The sequence below is a fragment of the Apodemus sylvaticus genome, chromosome 15 (genome assembly GCF_947179515.1).
Source record: "Apodemus sylvaticus chromosome 15, mApoSyl1.1, whole genome shotgun sequence".
NCBI classification, from domain to species: Eukaryota; Metazoa; Chordata; class Mammalia; order Rodentia; family Muridae; genus Apodemus; species Apodemus sylvaticus.
This window is the reverse complement of record NC_067486.1, coordinates 63,303,654-63,322,305: the sequence shown is the minus strand read 5'-3', so window position 1 is coordinate 63,322,305 and position 18,652 is coordinate 63,303,654. Positions and strand designations below refer to the sequence as shown.

At 38.9% G+C, this 18,652-nt stretch overlaps 2 protein-coding genes and 1 pseudogene across 6 annotated transcripts in view; 1 reads left to right on the top strand and 2 right to left on the bottom strand.

Annotated features, from left to right (window-relative positions):
- The window catches only part of Eaf2 (ELL associated factor 2), a 1,192,577-nt gene that overhangs the window by 465,670 nt on the left and 708,255 nt on the right, over positions 1 to 18,652 (bottom strand). The gene's annotated exons all lie outside the window — the stretch shown is intronic.
- The window catches only part of Polq (DNA polymerase theta), a 144,597-nt gene that overhangs the window by 55,010 nt on the left and 70,935 nt on the right, over positions 1 to 18,652 (top strand). The window lies entirely within an intron of this gene.
- On the bottom strand, positions 13,294 to 13,912 carry LOC127666274 (E3 ubiquitin-protein ligase RNF138-like; annotated as a pseudogene).

Sequence of the window (18,652 nt, the reverse complement as noted above, 5' to 3'; positions counted from 1 at the left end):
CTCTTTCTCCAGATCTTCTTCAGCATCTGCTGTCACCTGAGTTTTTGATCTTAGCCATACTGACTAGTGTCAAGTTTTGATTTTCATTTCCCTGATGGCTAAGGATGTTGAACATTTCTTTAGGTGCTTCTCCACCACTTGGTATTCCTCAGTTGAGAATTCTGTTTAGCTCTGTTCTGCATTTTTTTAATGGGATTATTTGGTTCTCCAGAGTCTAACTTCTTGAGTTACCACTGGTTACCACTTTGTTCTATTGATAGTGTCCTTTGTGTTACAGAGGCTTTCTAATTTTATGAGGTCCCATTTGTCAACTCATGAACTTAGAGCATAAGCCATTGGTGTTCTGTTCAGGAAAATTTCCCCTATGCCCATGTGTTTGAGGCTTTTCCCTAATTTCTCTTGTATTAGATTCAGTGTATCTGTTTTTATGTGGAGGTCCTTCATGCACTTGGAGTTAAGATTTGTACTAGGAGATAAGAATGGATCAATTTGCATTCTTCTACATGTTGACCACCAGTTGAAACAGCACCATTTGGTAAAAATGCTGTCATTTTTTTCCACTGGATGGTTTTAGCTCCTTTGTCAAATATCAAGTGATCATAGGTATATGGCTTCATTTCTGGGTCTTCAGTTCTATTCCATTGATCTACCTGCCTGTCACTGTACCAATACCATACAGTTTTTTTTTTTTTTATCACTATTGATAAAAACAGTTTGAGGTCAGCAATGGTGATTCCCCCAGATGTTCCTTTGTGGTTGAGAATAGTTTTCGATATCCTGTTTTTTGTTTTTTTTTTTTTTTGTTATTCTAAATGAATTTGAGAATTGCTCTTTCTATCTCTGAAGAATGGAGTTGGAATTTTGATGGTGATTGCATTGAATCTGTAGATTGCTTTCAGCAAGAAGGCCATTTTTATTATATTAATCCTGCCAATCCATGAGCATGGATGGTGATCTAAAGATCTGAAGTCTTCTTCAATTTTTTCTTCAGAGATTTGAAGTTCTTGTCATCCAGATCTTGTATTTGTTTGGTTGGAGTCACACCAAGATATTTTATATTGTTTATGACTACTGTGAAGGGTGTTGTTTCCCTAATTTCAGCCTGTCTATCCTTTGAGTATAGGAAGGCTACTGATTTGTTTGAGTTAATTTTATATCCAGCCACTTTGCTGAAATTGTCTATCAGCTGTAAGAGTTCTCTGGTGGTATTTTTGGGTCACTAAAATAGACTCTCATATCATCTGCAAATAGTGATATTTTGATTTTTTCCTTTCCAATTTATATCCCTTTGACTTCATTTTGTTGTCTAATTGCTCTGGCTAGGACTTTGAGTACTATATTGAATAGACAGGGAGAAAGTGGGCAGCCTTATCTAGTCCATGATTTTAGTGGGATTGCTTCAAGTTTCCCACTTGTTAGTTTGTTGTTGGCTACTGGCTTATGTATATTGCTTTTACTATGTTTTAGCATGGGTCTTAAATTCCTGATTTTTCCAATTCTTTTACCATGAAGGGATGTTGAATTTTGTAAAATGCTTTTTTAGCATGTAATAAAGTGATCATGTTGTTTTTTCTTTGAGTTTGTTTATGTAGTGGATTACGTTGAAGGATTTCCCTGGGATGAAGCCTACTTGATCGTGGTGAATGATCATTTTGACCTGTTCTTGAATTTGGTTTGTGAGAATTCTATTGAGTATTTTTGAATTTGGTTTGTGAGAATTCTATTGAGTATTTTTGCATTGATATTCATAAGGGAAATTGTCTGAAGTTCTCTTTTTTTTCTATATTCTTTGTTTGCATTCCAAATGCTTTCCCCTTTCCCAGTTTCTCCCTCCCCATATGTCCCATAAGTCCTCTTCTCTCCACCCATTCTCCAATCACCCCCCTCCCTTTTCTCTGTCCCGGTACTCCCTTACAATGCTGGATCAAGCCTTTCCAGGATCAGGGCCCTCTCCTTCCTTCTTCATGGGAATCATTTATTATGCTAATTGTGTCTTCAGTATTCAGAGCTTCTGGGCTATTTAATATCCATTTATCAGTGATTGCATTCCATGTGTATTCTTTTGTGATTGGGTTACCTCACTTAGGTATACCACATTTTCTGTATCCCTTCCTCCATTGAGGGACATCTGGGTTCTTTCCAGGTTCTGGCTATTATAAATAAGGCTGCTATGAACATAGTGGAACATGTGTCCTTATTGCATGCTGGGGAATCCTCTGGGTATATGCCCAGCCAGGTCCCCCGGAAGTGTCATGCCCAGTTTTCTGAGGAACTGCCAGACTGATTTCCAGAGTTGTTGTACCATCTTACAATCCCACAAGCAGTGGAGGAGTGTTCCTCTTTCTCCACATCCTCGCCAACAACTGCTGTCTCCTGAGTTTTTTTTTTTAATTCGATATAATTTATTTACATTTCAAATGATTTCCCCTTTTCTAGCCCCCCCACTCCCCGAAAGTCCCGTAAGCCCCCTTCTCTTCCTCTGTTCCTCACCTTCCCACTCCCCCGTTCTGGTTTTGCCGAATACTGTTTCACTGAATCTTTCCAGGACCAGGGGCCACTCCTCCTTTCTTCTTGTACCTCATTTGATGTGTGGATTATGTTTTGGGTATTCCAGTTTTCTAGGTTAATAACTACTTATTAGTGAGTGCATACCATGATTCACCTTTTGAGTCTGGGTTACCTCACTTAGTATGATGTTCTCTAGCTCCATCCATTTGCCTAAGAATTTCATGAATTCATTGTTTCTAATGGCTGAATAGTACTCCATTGTGTAGATATACCACATTTTTTTGCATCCACTCTTCTGTTGAGGGATACCTGGGTTCTTTCCAGCATCTGGCAATTATAAATAGGGCTGCTATGAACATAGTAGAGCATGTATCCTTATTACATGGTGGGGAATCCTCTGGGTATATGCCCAGGATTGGTACAGCAGGATCTTCTGGAAGTGAGGTGCCCAGTTTTCGGAGGAACCGCCAGACTGCTTTCCAGAGTGGTTGTACCAATTTGCAACCCCACCAGCAGTGGAGGAGTGTTCCTCTTTCTCCACACCCTCTCCAACACCTGCTATCTCCTGAATTTTTAATCTTAGCCATTCTGACTGGTGTAAGATGAAATCTTAGGGTTGTTTTGATTTGCATTTCCCTAATCACTAATGAAGTTGAGCATTTTTTAAGATGCTTCTCCGCCATCCGAAGTTCTTCAGGTGAGAATTCTTTGTTTAACTCTGTACCCCATTTTTTAATAGGGTTGTTCGGTTTTCTGGAGTCTAACTTCTTGAGTTCTTTATCTATATTGGATATTAGCCCTCTATCTGATGTAGGATTGGTGAAGATCTTTTCCCAATTTGTTGGTTGCCGATTTGTCCTCTTGATGGTGTCCTTTGCCTTACAGAAACTTTGTAATTTTATGAGGTCCCATTTGTCAATTCTTGCTCTTAGAGCATACGCTATTGGTGTTCTGTTCAGAAACTTTCTCCCTGTACCGATGTCCTCAAGGGTCTTCCCCAGTTTCTTTTCTATTAGCTTCAGAGTGTCTGGCTTTATGTGGAGGTCCTTGATCCATTTGGATTTGAGCTTAGTACAAGGAGACAAGGATGGATCAATTAGCATTCTTCTGCATGCTGACCTCCAGTTGAACCAGCACCATTTGTTGAAAAGACTATCTTTTTTCCATTGGATGTTTTCAGCCTCTTTGTTGAGGATCAAGTGGCCATAGGTGTATGGGTTCATTTCTGGATCTTCAATCCTGTTCCATTGATCCTCCTGCCTGTCATTGTACCAATACCATGCAGTTTTTAACACTATTGCTCTGTAGTATTGCTTGAGGTCAGGGATACTGATTCCCCCAGATTTTCTTTTGTTGCTGAGAATAGTTTTAGCTATCCTGGGTTTTTTGTTGTTCCAGATGAATTTGATAATTGCTCTTTCTAACTCTGTGAAGAATTGAGTTGGGATTTTGATGGGTATTGCATTGAATCTGTATATTGCTTTTGGCAAAATGGCCATTTTAATTATATTGATTCTACCGATCCATGAGCATGGGAGGTTTTCCCATTTTTTGAGGTCTTCTTCCATTTCCTTCTTCAGAGTCTTGAAGTTCTTGTCATACGGATCTTTCACATGTTTGGTAAGAGTCACCCCAAGATACTTTATACTGTTTGTGGCTATTGTGAAGGGGGTCATTTCCCTAATTTCTTTCTCAGCCTGCTTATCCTTTGAGTATAGGAAGGCCACTGATTTGCTTGAGTTGATTTTATAACCTGCCACTTTGCTGAAGTTGTTTATCAGCTGTAGGAGCTCTCTAGTGGAGTTTTTTGGGTCACTTAGGTAGACTATCATGTCGTCTGCAAATAATGATAGTTTGACTTCTTCCTTTCCAATTTGTATCCCTTTGACCTCCTTATGTTGTCGAATTGCCCGAGCTAGTACCTCAAGTACAATATTGAAAAGATAAGGAGAAAGGGGGCAGCCTTGTCTGGTCCCTGATTTCAGTGGGATTGCTTCAAGTTTCTCTCCATTTAGTTTGATGCTGGCTACCGGTTTGCTGTATATTGCTTTTACTATGTTTAGGTATGTCTCCTGAGTTTTTAACCTTAGCCAATCTGACTGGTGTGAGGTGAAATCTCAGGGTTATTTTGATCTGCATTTCCCTAATGACTAATGATGTTGAACATTTCTTAAGGTGCTTCTCGGCCATCCAAATTTCTTCAGGTTAAAATTCTTTGTTTAGCTCTGTACCCCATTTTTTAATAGGGTTATTTGGTTCCCTGGGGTCTAACTTCTTGAGTTCTTTGTATAGATTGAATATTAGCCCTGTGTCGGATGAAGGGTTGGTGAAGATCTTTTCCCAGTTTGTTGGTTGCCCTTTTGTCCTTTTGACAGTGTCCTTTGTCTTACAGAAGCTTTGTAATTTTATGAGGTCCCATTTGTCAATTCTTGATCATCTGTGTGCCAGCTAGGCATGGTTCCTGTGCCCAGCGGGGTGGTCGGCAGCCGCCATCTTCCTTCCCAGTCAGATAGGACAGGCCAACCTAGGTATCGAGATATTCCGAGTCTAAGATCTCTGGGGGCGCAGACCTCCGAGCTGTGGGCTGCCACCTGCACCCAGGACCTGGGCAGATTGGCGGTTCTTCTGTGTGCCAGCCAGGCGTGGGTCCTGTGCCTTTCGGGGTGCCTGCGGGATCCATCTTTGCTCTGTGGCAGAGCAGACAGGCAACACCAGGTTCGGTTCATAAAGACAACCCTAGTATAACATAGCTTGGGATAGGACACACCAGGGCTCCAACAGCACCCAAGAGAGGGCAGCACACCAGCATTCTGGGCCAGGCGAAACCCAGTCATCCAGTGGTGCGGAAATAGCCTTACAAGCTCACAGGAGGTTCAAGCACCACCCAGTGACAACAGGACCAACTAACACCAGAGATAACCAGATGGCAAAAGGCAAACGTAAGAACGTTACCAACAGAAATCAAGGCAATATGGCAGCATCTGAACCCAATTCTCCAACAACAGCAAGTCCGGAATACCTCAACACACCAGAAAAACAAGATTTGGATTTAAAATCACTGGTCATGATGCTGTTAGAGGAACACAAGGACATAAATAAAGCTCTTAAAGAAATACAGGAGAAAATGGATCAAAAGTTAGAAGCCCTTACAAGGGAAACACAAAAATCATTTAAAGAAATTTAGGAGAATATGAGTCAAAAGAAGCCAATAAGGAGGAAATGCAAAAATCACTTAAAGAAATACAGGAGAAGTTAGGTCAACAGGCAGAAGTCATGAAAGAGGAACCCAAAAGTCTCTTAAAGAATTACAGGAAAACACAAACAAGCAAGTGAAGGAACTGGGCAAAACCATCCAGGATCTAAAAACAGAAGTAGAAACAGCTAAGATATCTCAAAGGGAGACAACTTTGGAAGTAGAAAAACTTGGGAAGAAATCAGGGGCCATAGATGCAAATATCAACAACAGAATACAAGAGATAGAAGAAAGACTCTCAGATGCCGAAGATACTATAGAAACCATGGACTCAACAGCCAAAGAAAATGCAAAATGTAAAAAGCTTGTAACCCAAAACATCCAAGAAATCCAGGATGAGAAGGCATATCATAAGGATTATAGGCATAGATGAGAGTGAAGATTTACACCTTAAAGGGCCAACAAATATCTTCAACAATATTAGGGAAGAAAACTTCCCTAACCTAAAGAGAGAGATGTCCATGAACATACAAGAAGCCTACAGAACTCCAAACAGACTGGACAAGAAGAGAACTACCTCCCATCACATAATAATCAAAACCCCAAATGTGCTAAACAAAAGAAGAATACTTAGGGCAGTAAGAGAAAAAGGGCAAGTAACATATATATTTCCCTTTTCATTTCTGAATTTGTTAATGTGGATACTGTTTCTGTACCATCTGGTTAGTCTGGCTAACAGTTTATCTGTTTTGTTAATCTCAAAGAACCAGCTTCTGGTTTTGTTGATTCTTTGTGTAGTTCTTTTTATTTCTATTTGGTTGATTTAAGCCTGAATTAGATTATTTCCTGCTGTCTACTCTTCTTGAGTGTATTTGTTTCTTTTTGTTCTAGTGCTGTTAAGCTGCTAGTGTAAGCTATCTCTAGTTTCTTTTTGGAGGCACTCAGAGCTATTTTTCTCTTAGCACTGCTTTCATTGTGTCCCATAAGTTTGGGTATGTTGTGCCTTCATTTTCATTAAATTCTAAAAAGTGTTTAATTTCTTTCTTTATTCCTTCCTTGAGTAAGTTATCACTGTTAGCCGTGTTCAGCTTGCATGTGTATGTGTCCTTTCTGTTGTTTTTGTTGTTATTGATGACCAAACTTAGTCTGCGGTGATCTGATAGGCTGCATGGGATTATTTCAATCTCCTTGTATCTATTGAGGCCTGTTTTGTGACCGATTATATGGTCAGCTTTGGAGAAGGTACCATGAGGTGCTGAGAAGAAGGTATATTCATTTGTTTTGGTATGAAATACCCTATAGATATCTGTTAAATCCATTTGGTTTATAACTTCTGTTAGTTTTACTGTATCTCTGTTTAGTTTCTGTTTTCATGATCTGTAGGGTGTTGAAGTCTCCCACTATTAATGTGTGAGGTGCAGTGTGTGCTTTGAATTTTAGTAAAGTTTTTTTCTTTGAATGTGGGTGTCCTTGCATTTGGAGCATAGATGCTCAGATCTTCTTGGTAGATTTTTTTCTCTAATGAATATGAAGTGTTCTTCATTATCTTTTCTGATAACTTTTGGTTTAAAGTCAATTTTATTTTATTTATATGAGTACACTGTTGCTCTCTTCACACGCACTAGAACAGGGCATTGAATCCCATTACACATGGTTGTGAGATAAATATCATAAGTGTTTCCACTGGGCTTTGAACTGGGGACCTTTCTCCTTTGAAGTGAACATGATAACCACTACACTACTGAAACTTGTTAAGATTTATTTATTTTATGTGTGTGTGTACACACTTGCTATGTTCAGACACATCAGAAGAGTGTGTCAGATCTCATAACAGATTGTAGTGGTTACTGTGAATTGAACTCAGGACCTCTGCAAGAGCAGTCAGTGCTCTTAACCACTGAACCATCTCTCCAGCCCCCCATTTTTATTCAATGGCTACTCCAGCTTGTTTCTAGTGACCTTTTGCTTGGAAAATTGTTTTCTATTCTTATACTCTGAGGTAGTGTCTATCTTTGATACTGAGGTGTGTTTCCTGTATGCAGCAAAATGGTGGGTCCTCTTTATGTATCCAGTCTGTTAGTCTATGTGTTTTTGTTTTTTGTTTGTTTTTTTTTTTCTGGGGGGGGGTTGATTTTTTTTATGACAGGGTTTCTTTGTAGCCCTGGCTGTCCTAGAACTCACTCTGTAGGCCAGGCTGGCCTTGAATTCAGAAATCCACCTGCCTCTGCCTCTCGGAGTGCTGGGATTAAAGGCATGCACCACCACTGCTCAGCATGTTTTGGTTGTTTCGAGACAGGGTTTCTCTGTATAGCTCTGGCTGTCCTGGAACTCACTCTGTAGACCAGGCTGGCCTCAAACTCAGAAATCCACCTGCCTCTGCCTTCCAAGTGCTGGGATTAAAGGTGTGCGCCACCACCACCTGGAAGTCTATGTGTTTTTATTGGGGAATTGAGTTCGTTGATGTTAAGAGATATTAAGGAATAGTGATTGTTGCTTCCTGTTAATTTTGTTGTTAGAGGTGGAATTATGTTTGTGTGTCTGTCTTGTTTTGGGTTTGTTGAAAAATTACTTTCTTGCTTTTTTTAGGGGGTAGTTTTCCTCCTTGTGTTGGTGTTTTCCATCTATTATCCTTTGTAGGATTGGATTTGTGGAGAGATAATGTATAAATTTGGTTTTGTCATGGAATAACTTGATTTCTTCATCTGTGGTAATTGAGAGTTTTACTGGTTATAGTCGCCTGGGCTGGCATCTGAGTTCTCTTAGGGTCTGTATGACATTTTTCCCAGGATCTTTTAGCTTTCATAGTCTCTTCTGAGAAGTCTGTGTAGTTCTGATAGGTCTGTTTTTATATGTTACTTAATCTTTTCTCCTTACTGTTTTTAATATTCTTTCTCTTTTTTAAACATTTTTAATTGGATATCTTCTTTATTTGCATTTCAAATGTTACCCCTTTCCCAGTTAGCTCCTATCCCATCCTCCTTCCCCTTACTTCCGTGAGGGTATTCCTCCACCCACCACCCATCCCACCTCCACGCCCTTCATTTCCCCACAATGGGGCATCTATCAAAGGACCTCTCCTCCTCTTGATGCCTGACAAGGCAATCTACTACATATGCAGCTAGAGCATGTGTACCCCTTGGTTTATGGCTTAGTCCCTAGGAACTCTGGGGGTCTGGTTGACTGATATTGTTGTTCTTCCTATGAGGTTGCAAACCCCTTCAGATCCTATTTGTCTTTTCTCTAACTCTTCCATTGGGGACCCTATGCTCAGTCCAATATTTGGCTGTGAGCAGCTGCCTCTGTATTTCTAAGGCTCTGGCTGTATCTCTTAGGAAACATCAATATCAGGCTCCTTGCAGCAAGCATTTCTTGGCATCCATGATAGTGTCAAGGTTTGGTGATGAATCCCCGGGTGGTACAGTCTCTGGATGGCCTTTCCTTCAGTCTCTAATCTTTACATTATCTACATATTTGTGCCTGTGAGTATATTGTTCCCCTTCTCAGAAGAACCAAATCACCCACACTTTGGTCTTCATGCTTCTTGAGCTTCATGTGGTCTGTGGATTGCATCTTGGTTATTCAGAGCTTTTGGGCTGATATCCACTTATCAGTGAGTGCATACCATGTGTGTTCTTTTGTGACTGGGTTACCTCACTCAGGATGATATTTTCTAGTTTTATCCAATTGCCTAAGAATTTCATGAATTCATTGTTTTTTTTTAATAGCTGGGTAGTATTATGTTGTATAAATGTACCACATCTTTTTGTATCCATTCCTCTGTTGGGACATCTGGGTTCTTTCCAGCTTCTAGCTATTATAAATAAGGGTGCTATGAGCATATTGGAGCATGTGTCCTTATTACATGTTGGAGAATCTTTTGGATATATGTCCATGAGTGGTATAGCTGTGTCCTCAGGTAGTACTATGTCCAATTTCTGAGGAGCTGCCACACTGATTTCCAGAGGGGCTGAACCAGCTTGCAATCCTACCAACAGTGGAGGAGGGTTCCTCTTTTAGAACATCCTCTGCAGCATCTGCTGTCACCTGAGTTTTTAATTTTAGACATTCTGACTGGTGTGAGGTGGAATCTCAGGGTTGTTTTGATTTTCATTTCCCTAATAACTAAAGATGTTGAACATTTCTTTAGGTGCTTCTCGGCCTTTATATATTCCTCAGTTGAAAATTCTTTGACTCTGTAGCCCATTTTTAATAGGCTTATTTGAGTCTCTGGATTCTAACTTCTTGCATTCATCAACCTCTATTGATGTAGGTTTGGTCAAGATCTTTTCCCAATCTGTTGGTTGCCATTTTGTCCTGTTGACAGTGGCCTCTTCCTTACAGAGCTTTGCAATTTTATGAGGTCCCATTTGTTGATTGTTGATCTTAGAGCATAAGCCACTGGTATTCTGTTCAGAAAAATTTCCACTGTGCCCATGTGTTTGAGTCTCTTTGCCACTTTCTCTTCTTATCAGTTCAGTGTGTCTGGTTTTATGTAGAGGTCCTCCATCCACTTGGACTTGAGCTTAGTACTTTGAGATAAGATTGGGTCAATTTGCATTTTTCTACATGCTGACCACCAGTTGACCCAGCACCATTTGTTAAAAATGCTGTCTCTTTTCCCACTGGATGTTTTTATCTCCTTTGTCAAAAGATCAAATGGCCATAGGTGTATGGGTTCATTTCTAGGTCTTCAGTTCTATTCTATTGATCTTTCTGCCTGTGTCTGTACCAGTACTATGAAGTTTTTATCACTATTGCTCTGTAATACAGCTTGAGGTTAGGGATGGTATTCCCCCCCTCCCTCAAGTTCTTTTATTGTTGAGAATAGTTTTTGCTATCCTGGTTTTTTTTTTTATTCCAAATGAATTTGCAAATTGCTCTTTCTAACTTTATGATGAATTGATTTGGAATTTTGATGGGGATAACATTGAATCCGTAGATTGCTTTTAGCAAGATGGTCATTTTTATTATATTAATCCTGCCAATCCATGAGTATAGGAGATCTTTCCATCTTCTAAGATCTTCAGTTTCTTTCTTCAGAGACTTGAAGTTCTTGTCATACAGATCTTCCATTTGCTTGGCTAGAGTCACACCAAATTATGTAATATTTTTTGCGACTATTGTGAAGGGTGTCATTTCCCTTGCTCAACCTGTTTATCCTTTGAGTATAGGAAGGCTACTGATTTGTTTGAGTTAATTTTATATCCAGCCACTTTGCTGAAATTGTTTATCAGCTCTAGGAGTTCTCTGGTGGAATTTTTGGTGTCATTTAAGTATACAATCATATTATCTGCAAATAGTGATAATTTGACTTCTTCCTTTCCAATTTGTATCCCTTTGACCTCCTTTTGTTCTCTAATTGCTCTGGCTAGGACTTCAAGTACTATATTTAATAGATAGGGAGAGAGTGGGCAGCCTTGTTTAGTCCCTGATTTTAGTGGGATTGCTTCAAGTTTTTCTCCATTTAGTTTGATGTTGGCTACTGGTTTGCTGTATATTGTTTTTATTATGTTTAGGATATGCGCCTTGAATTCCTGATCTTTCCAAGACGTTTTACAAGAAAGGATGCTGAGTACTGTCAAATGCTTTTTCAGCATCTAATGAGATGATCATATGTTTTTTTTTTTCCTTTAAGCTTGTTTACGGAATGAATTATGTCGATGGATTTCCGTATATTGAACCATCCCTGCATCCCTGGGACAAAGTGTACTTGATCGTGGTGAATGATCATTTTGATGTGTTATTGGATTTGGGTGGCAAGAATTTTATTGAATATTTTTGCATCAGTGTTCATAAGGGAAATTGGTTTGAAGTTCTCTTTCTTTGCTTGGTCTTTGTTAGGTTTAGGTACAAGTGTAATTGTGGCTTTATAGAACGAATTGGGTAGTATTCCTTTTCATATTATTTGTTTTTGTTCATTTGTTTTTTGACTATTACATGGCAGGAGGAATTTCTGTTCTCATCTATTTTGAGTTCTGTAGGCTTCTTGTAAGTTTATGGACATTTCTTTATGTTAGGAAAGTTTTCTCTATAATTTTGTTGAAGATATTACTGGCCCTTTAAGTTGGGAATCTTGACTCTCTTCTATACCTATTATTCTTTGGTTTGGTCTTTTCATTGTGTCCTGTATTTCCTGGATGTTTGGGGTTAGGAGCTTTTCGCATTTTACATTTTCTTTGTTGTGTTAATGTTTTCTATGGTATCTTCTGCACCTGAGATTCTCTCTTCTATCTCTTGTATTCTCTGTGATACTTGTGTCTATGACTTCTGCTCTCTTTCCTAGGTTTTCTGCCTCTAGGGTTGTGTCCCTTTGTGTTTTCTTTGTTGTTTATATTTCTAGTTTTAGATCCTGGATGGTTTTGTTCAATTCCTTCACCCGTTTGGTTGTGTTTTCCTGTAATTCTTTAAGGGCTATTTCTTTAAGGGCTTCTACCTGTTGACCCATGTTTTCCTGTATTTCTTTAAGGTGGTTATTTATGTCCTTCTTAATGTCCTCTATCAGCATGATGAGGTGTGATTTTAAATCAGAGTCTTGCTTTTCTGGTGTGTTGGAAGTATCCAGGGCTTGCTGTGGTAGGAGTCCTGGGTTCTGATGATGCCTAGCTTGGTTTCTGTTGCTTAGGTTCTTGCCTTTGCCTCTTGCCTTCTGGTTATCTCTGTTATCTGGTTTTGTTGTCTTTACTGTGGCTTGTCCCTCCTGTAAGCCTGTGTATCAGCGCTTTTGGGAGACCAGTTCTCTCTGGGATGAATTTGGGTATGGAGAGCTGGGGCTCAGGGTCAGCCCCATGTGCAGACTGAAACCAGAAGGATCCTGTCCTATGCTGTTCCTTAGTTCCTGTGTCCTGCGGGCTCCAGGTGGGTCCCTCTTGGCCCAGGAAATTGATCAGAAGTGGTGGGTAGGTGGAGCGCTGTGGTACAGGGTCGCTCCAGGGGCAGATAGAAACCAGAAGGACTCTGTCCCAGGCTGCTCTTCAGTTGATGTGTCCAGAGGGCTCTGGGCAGGTCCCTAGAGCAGAAGTGGTGGTTTTACCTGTGCTCACAGGTGTGTCAGCCCTCCTGGGGACCAGCTGTGGCACAGGGTCAGCTACGGGGTAGAGGTGGAAACTGGAAGCTACAATTTTCTTATTGTTGAATTCCTCAGCTAGAATCTATACTTAAAACAAAAACTCCCTTTGGACTACCCACTTAGCACTTCACATTTCCATTCTGCAGCTCTGACAAATGGCTCAGGTTTTTTAGTTTTATAGGATTCACACATTTCAGAATTTGCTGTTATCTCTCTACTAAATATAAGAAACTGTATCAAATATCAAAAATAACTTAATGAAACATTCAGAATATGTAATACAAGGAAGAAAAAGACAACAGAGATTCCCTCTTTACCATACAAGTAAAATACAACCCCTTTTGTCCTGTGAAAGTAACTGTCTAGAGAATAGAGTTAGGGTGGCCCACCTTTATTTTCAATTAAAAACCTAATACAGTAGACTGAATTATTATTTTTATTAATATGCACAGGAAATTACTGAAACAGTGACTTAATATCTTCTACTTAATGATTGCACTTATAGGTAGCAATGATGCAGAGATGTCTATATGCATTCCATGTTTACTTGAAAAGACTCTTCCACAGCAGTTTGATATTGGGTTTCCTCATCTAGTTGAAGATTCACAAAAACTATCTAAAATAGGCAGTTACTATTACAGTGATCCAATAAACATCTGGTGAAATTTGACTCTTGACATAAGGGACACTTAAAGGTGGGATGCCCAGAAGAACTAGTATCCTCTTGATATAAGTTTCTGTGTCATCATGATCAGATGATTCACTATTACTGCTCTTTCCTGAATCTAGAGAAGGTGAGGAATGATAGAAGAAATGCCATATTCATCTTAATACTTCTTACAAGATTTGTAATGATGTCTCATGCAATAAAATTTCATCTTTTTTGAATAGCATCTGCAGCTACTAGAAAACTTCCTCATGATATTTTCAAGATATATGGCCTGTTCTGGACATGCTCTTTTTCTTCTGAGGGACATAGGGGACGATGTATTATTTCACTTTCTCTCACTCCAGTCAGGAAACATTTTCTACAAATAGGCTGTGGTCTGTACCGGTGTCTTGAGAATGTCCTGATATATAGGGCAGTAGAAATCATCTTTCATGGCAAGGGGTGGGTGGTGTCCCTGACCCTGAAGCTGGATGCTTGGAGAGAGCCCTGAAGAGGGAGGGAATCGTGTCAAGGAGCAGCTTCCTCTCTGGGATTTTATTTTGGCACTGATTTTCAGAGAATCATCATCTGTTCTTTCTCTGTTCAGAAGATTTAGATCCTCCACTATTGCTGCTTTTATTTTTTGAATAACATGAGAAAATTGCAAAACTACACTCTATTTTGCTTTTTAAAAAGTCTTCAAGTATTTCTTTTCTCCTGTTATTAGATTCTGTTTTTTTATGATAAAATTGAAGATTTACATGAAAATTATTTCTGATAACATTGAAGAATATATAGAAAAACATGTTAAAATTGACAATTTTCATGGAAAATTAAAGGATAAAATGGTAGACATAAAAACATTGCTAAATTAATTGGAAAAGGAAGTAGAAACATTTTATGATAGAATTGAAGATTGGGGTGGAAAATATTTCTGATAAAATTGTAGAAAAATATAGAATAACATGTTAAAATTGAAGATCATCATGGAAAATTATACAGATAAAATGGTAGGCATTAAATATTTCTAAGTTGATTGAAAATGGAATTACACCCCTTGTTCTGGAAAGACTCAGTGAAGCAGTATAGGGCAAAACCAGAACAGGGAAGTGGGAAGGGTTGGGTGGGAAAACAGGGGGAGGGAGGGGGCTGATGGGACTTTCGGGGAGTGGGGGTCCAGAAAAGGGTAAATCACTTGAAATGTAAATAAAAAATATATCGAATAAAAAAAAAGATGTGTAAATACAAATTGTACAGTTCCCAGGCAGTAAAAGTTCAAATAATTAGTGATGATCTAAAACATTTTCTTAAGATGTATAAATAAAAGGTATAAAAGTGTTAAAAAAATGGAATTACAGACATTTTCTGATAAAATTGAAGATTTACATAGAAAATATTTCTGATAAAATTCAAGAAATATATAGAAAAACATTTTAAAATTGATGATTTCATGGAAAATTATATAGATAAAATGGTGGGCATAAAAATATTTCTAACTTGATTGAAAGTGGAATTATATTCCAAGCTTCTGGGCTAATATCCACTTATCAGTGAGTGTATACCATGTGTGTTATTTTGTGATTGGAATACCCAAGACACAATTCTCATATCAAATGATGTCCAAGAAGAAGGAAGAACAAAGTATAGATACTCTGGTCCTTCTTAGAAGGGGGAACAAAATATCCACAGAAAGAGATACAAAGTGTGGAGCAGAGACTGAGGCAAAGACCATCCAGAGACTACCCCACCTAGTGATCTCTCCCATATACAGTTACAGAACCCAGACACTATTATCAATGCCCACAAGTACTTGCTGACTGGAGCCAGATATAGCTGTCACCTGGGAGGCTCTGCTAGTGCATGACAAATACAGAGGGGGGACACTCTCAGCCAGCCATTGAACTGAGCACAGGGTCCCCAATAGGGGAGCTAGAGAAAGGACCCAAGGAGCTGAAGGGGTTTGCAGTGCCACAGGAGGAACAATGATATGAGCTACCCAATACTCCCAGAGCTCCCAGGGACAAAAATGTCAATCAGATAGTACACATGGTGTTACCCATGGCTCCAGATGCATAGGCAGCAGAGGATGGCCTTGTTGGACACCAAAGGGAGGAGAGGCCCCTGGTTCTGGAAAGGCTTCATGCAGCACTGTAGGGGAATACCAGGACAGGGAAGTGGGAAGGGGTTGACTGGGGAACAGGGGGAGGGAAGATGGCTTATGGGACTTTTGTGGGAGGGGAACCAGGAGAGGGGAACTCACTTGAAATGTAAATAAAGAATGTATCTAATAAAAAAAAAAAAGAAAGTGGAATTATAAAATTGAAGATTTGCATGGAAAATATTTCGGATAAAATTGAAGAAATATATAGAAAAACATGTTAAAATTAAAGATTATCAATGAAAATTATACAGATAAAATGGTAGGTATAAAAATATTTCTAAGTTGATTGAAAGTGGAATTTTTCTGATAAAATTGAAGTTTTACATGGAGCATATTTCTGATTAAATTGAAGAAATATATAGAAAGACATGTTAACATTGAAGATCATCATGGAAAATAATACAGATCCAAAGGTTGACATTAAAAAAATTACTAAATTTAAAAAAAAGAGGATTTAAAAATATTTACTGAGAAAATTGAAGATTTACATGAAAAATATTTCTGTTAGTCTTTGTCTTTTTATTGGGAAATTGAGTCCATTGATGTTAAGAGATATTAAGTGATAGTGATTGCTGCTTCCTGTTATTTTTATGTTTGTGTGGTTACCTTCTTTTGGGTTTGTTGGAAGAAGATTACTTTCTTGCTTTTTCTAGGGTGTAGTTTCCCCTCTTGTGTTTGCGTTTTCCAGCTATTATCCTTTGTAGGGCTTGGTTTGTGGAAAGATACTGTGTAAATTTGGTTTTATCATGGAATATCTTGGTTTCTTCATCTGTGGCGATTGAGAATTTTGCTGGGTATAGTAATCTGGGCTGGCATTTGTGTTCTCTTAGGGTCTGTATAAGATCTGCCCAGGATCTTCTAGTTTTCATAGTCTCTGGTGAGAAGTCTGATGTAATTCTGATAGGTCTGCCTTTATAAGTTACTTGTCTTTTTTCCTTTACTGCTTTTAATATTCTTTCTTTGTTTAGTGCATTTGGTGTTCTGATTATTATGTGCCGGGAGGACTTTCTGTTCTGGTCCAGTCTGTTTGGAGTTATGTAGGCTTCTTTTGTATATTCATGGACATCTCTTTCTTTAGGTTAGGGAAGTTTTCTTCTATAATTTTGTTGAAGATATTTACTGGCCTTAAAGGGCCAACTTAAAGGTTGGAAATCTTACTCTCTTCTATACCTATAATTCTTAGGTTTGGTCTTCTCATTTTGTCCTGAATTTCCTGGATGTTTTGGGTTACAAGCTTTTTGCATTTTGCATTTTCTTTGACTGTTGAGCCCATGTTTTCTATGGTATCTTCAGCACCTGAGATTCTTTCTTCTATCTCTTGTATTGTGTTGTTGATGCTTGCGTCTATGACTCCTGATTTCTTTCCAAGTTTTCTATCTCTAGAGTTGTCTCCCTATGTGATTTCTTCATTGTTTCTATTTCCACTTATAGATCCTGGATGATTTTGTTCAGTTCCTTCACTTGTTTTTTATGTTTTCCTGTAATTCTTTAAGGGATTTTTGTGTTTCCTCTTTAAGGGCTTCTATCTGTTGACTCATGTTCTTCTGTATTTCTTTAAGGGAGTTATTTATGTCCTTCTTGAAGTCCTCTATCAGCATCATGACATGATTTTCAATCCAACTCTTGTTTTTCCAGTGTGTTTGTGTATACTGGACTTGCTGTGGTAGGAGAACTTGGTTCTGATGTTACCAAGTAGCCTTGGTTTCTGTTGGTAGAGTTCCTGCACTTGCCTTTCGCCATCTGGTTATCTCTGGTGTTAGTTGGTTTTGCTGTCTCTGGCTGGAGCTTGTCCCTCCTGTGGGCCTATAAGCCTGTGTCCGTACTCCTGGGAGACCAAGTCTCTTCTGACGGGGTCTGTGCACAGAAGGCTGTGGAGGTGCCTAGCTCCCTGGTGCAAATGGCAGGTGGAAGACTCCTGTCACAGCTGCTCCACTTATGCCCCGTGGGCTCCTAGCTGTTCCCCTTCAAAGAGAAGGTAGAGATCTCACCTCTAAGCTCAGAAGTGAAAGCACTGCTGGAAGATCACTCTTTCCTGGCAGGCCTTGCACAGAAGGTTGTGATGCTTCTGTGGGACTGGTTCCCTAGTGCAAATGGTGGCTGCAAGCTAGATTCTGTTTTCTAATACATAATTTCTTACTGGTTTCTAAAATATAAGCTGTTACAGTGATAGTTTGTGTTTGCTTAAATTGAAATTTTAGACATTTTAACTTATAAGTATTTTTAGAAATTTTTGTCTATTTGATTTTAATAGCTATTTAAAGTATTTAAATAGTAGGTGTTATGATGTTAGGGGCTTTTGGACACAGTTTTGTCATTATACATAGATAGTATTTCCATTTCCATTTTAATTTGTGATTTTCAAAGTTTCTCTAGTAATTACTTAGCTTTAATATGATGCACTAGTCAGTGGAGGAAGAGGAAATGTCTTTTCTCTAATCCTTTATGTTCTATAACTGAATGTGTTAAAAATTAATAGTTAGAAGGACTATAAATCTCTATTTGGTCTTAGTGTTTTAAAAATTTTTTTATGTGCACAAAGGCTTCATAGGAAAGGAGTGAAACCTGCTAAAGCTGTTAGGTGTGGTGTCTTATAGTTATTTTTAATAACAGTCAATAAAGTGTGGAGAAATGATAAGACAAAACAAGTGCTGTTTTGTTGTATTGTTGTTGTTTGGCAGCAGTTTGTAAAGAGGCACATCCACAGGGAAAGTAATGAAAGAGAAGTGATATTTCAACGAGGTGGGTTTATATAAACATCTCAGTGCTGGCCACTGTCTGTAGTGATCCTTGTGACTATTAAAGCAGACAGCAAGAGAAATATGTTTCCAAGGGACATGTGTGCCTTGTTTGTATGGAGGTAGAAGACCAAAAGTGCTATTTTTGTTTGTTGCTTCTCTGGCCTTCAGCTGAAAATAATCTTAAAGCCAAAGCAGCAGTGTGGTTTCCTGTACCATTCTGATTGCCTATCCAGAGTTCAGAACCACGGCTGTGAGTTACAATTCTGCACCCATAGCAACCTCTAGCATCTCCTGTCTCCACTCAGTAAGTCAGACTTCTGGTTAACAGTGCCTTATG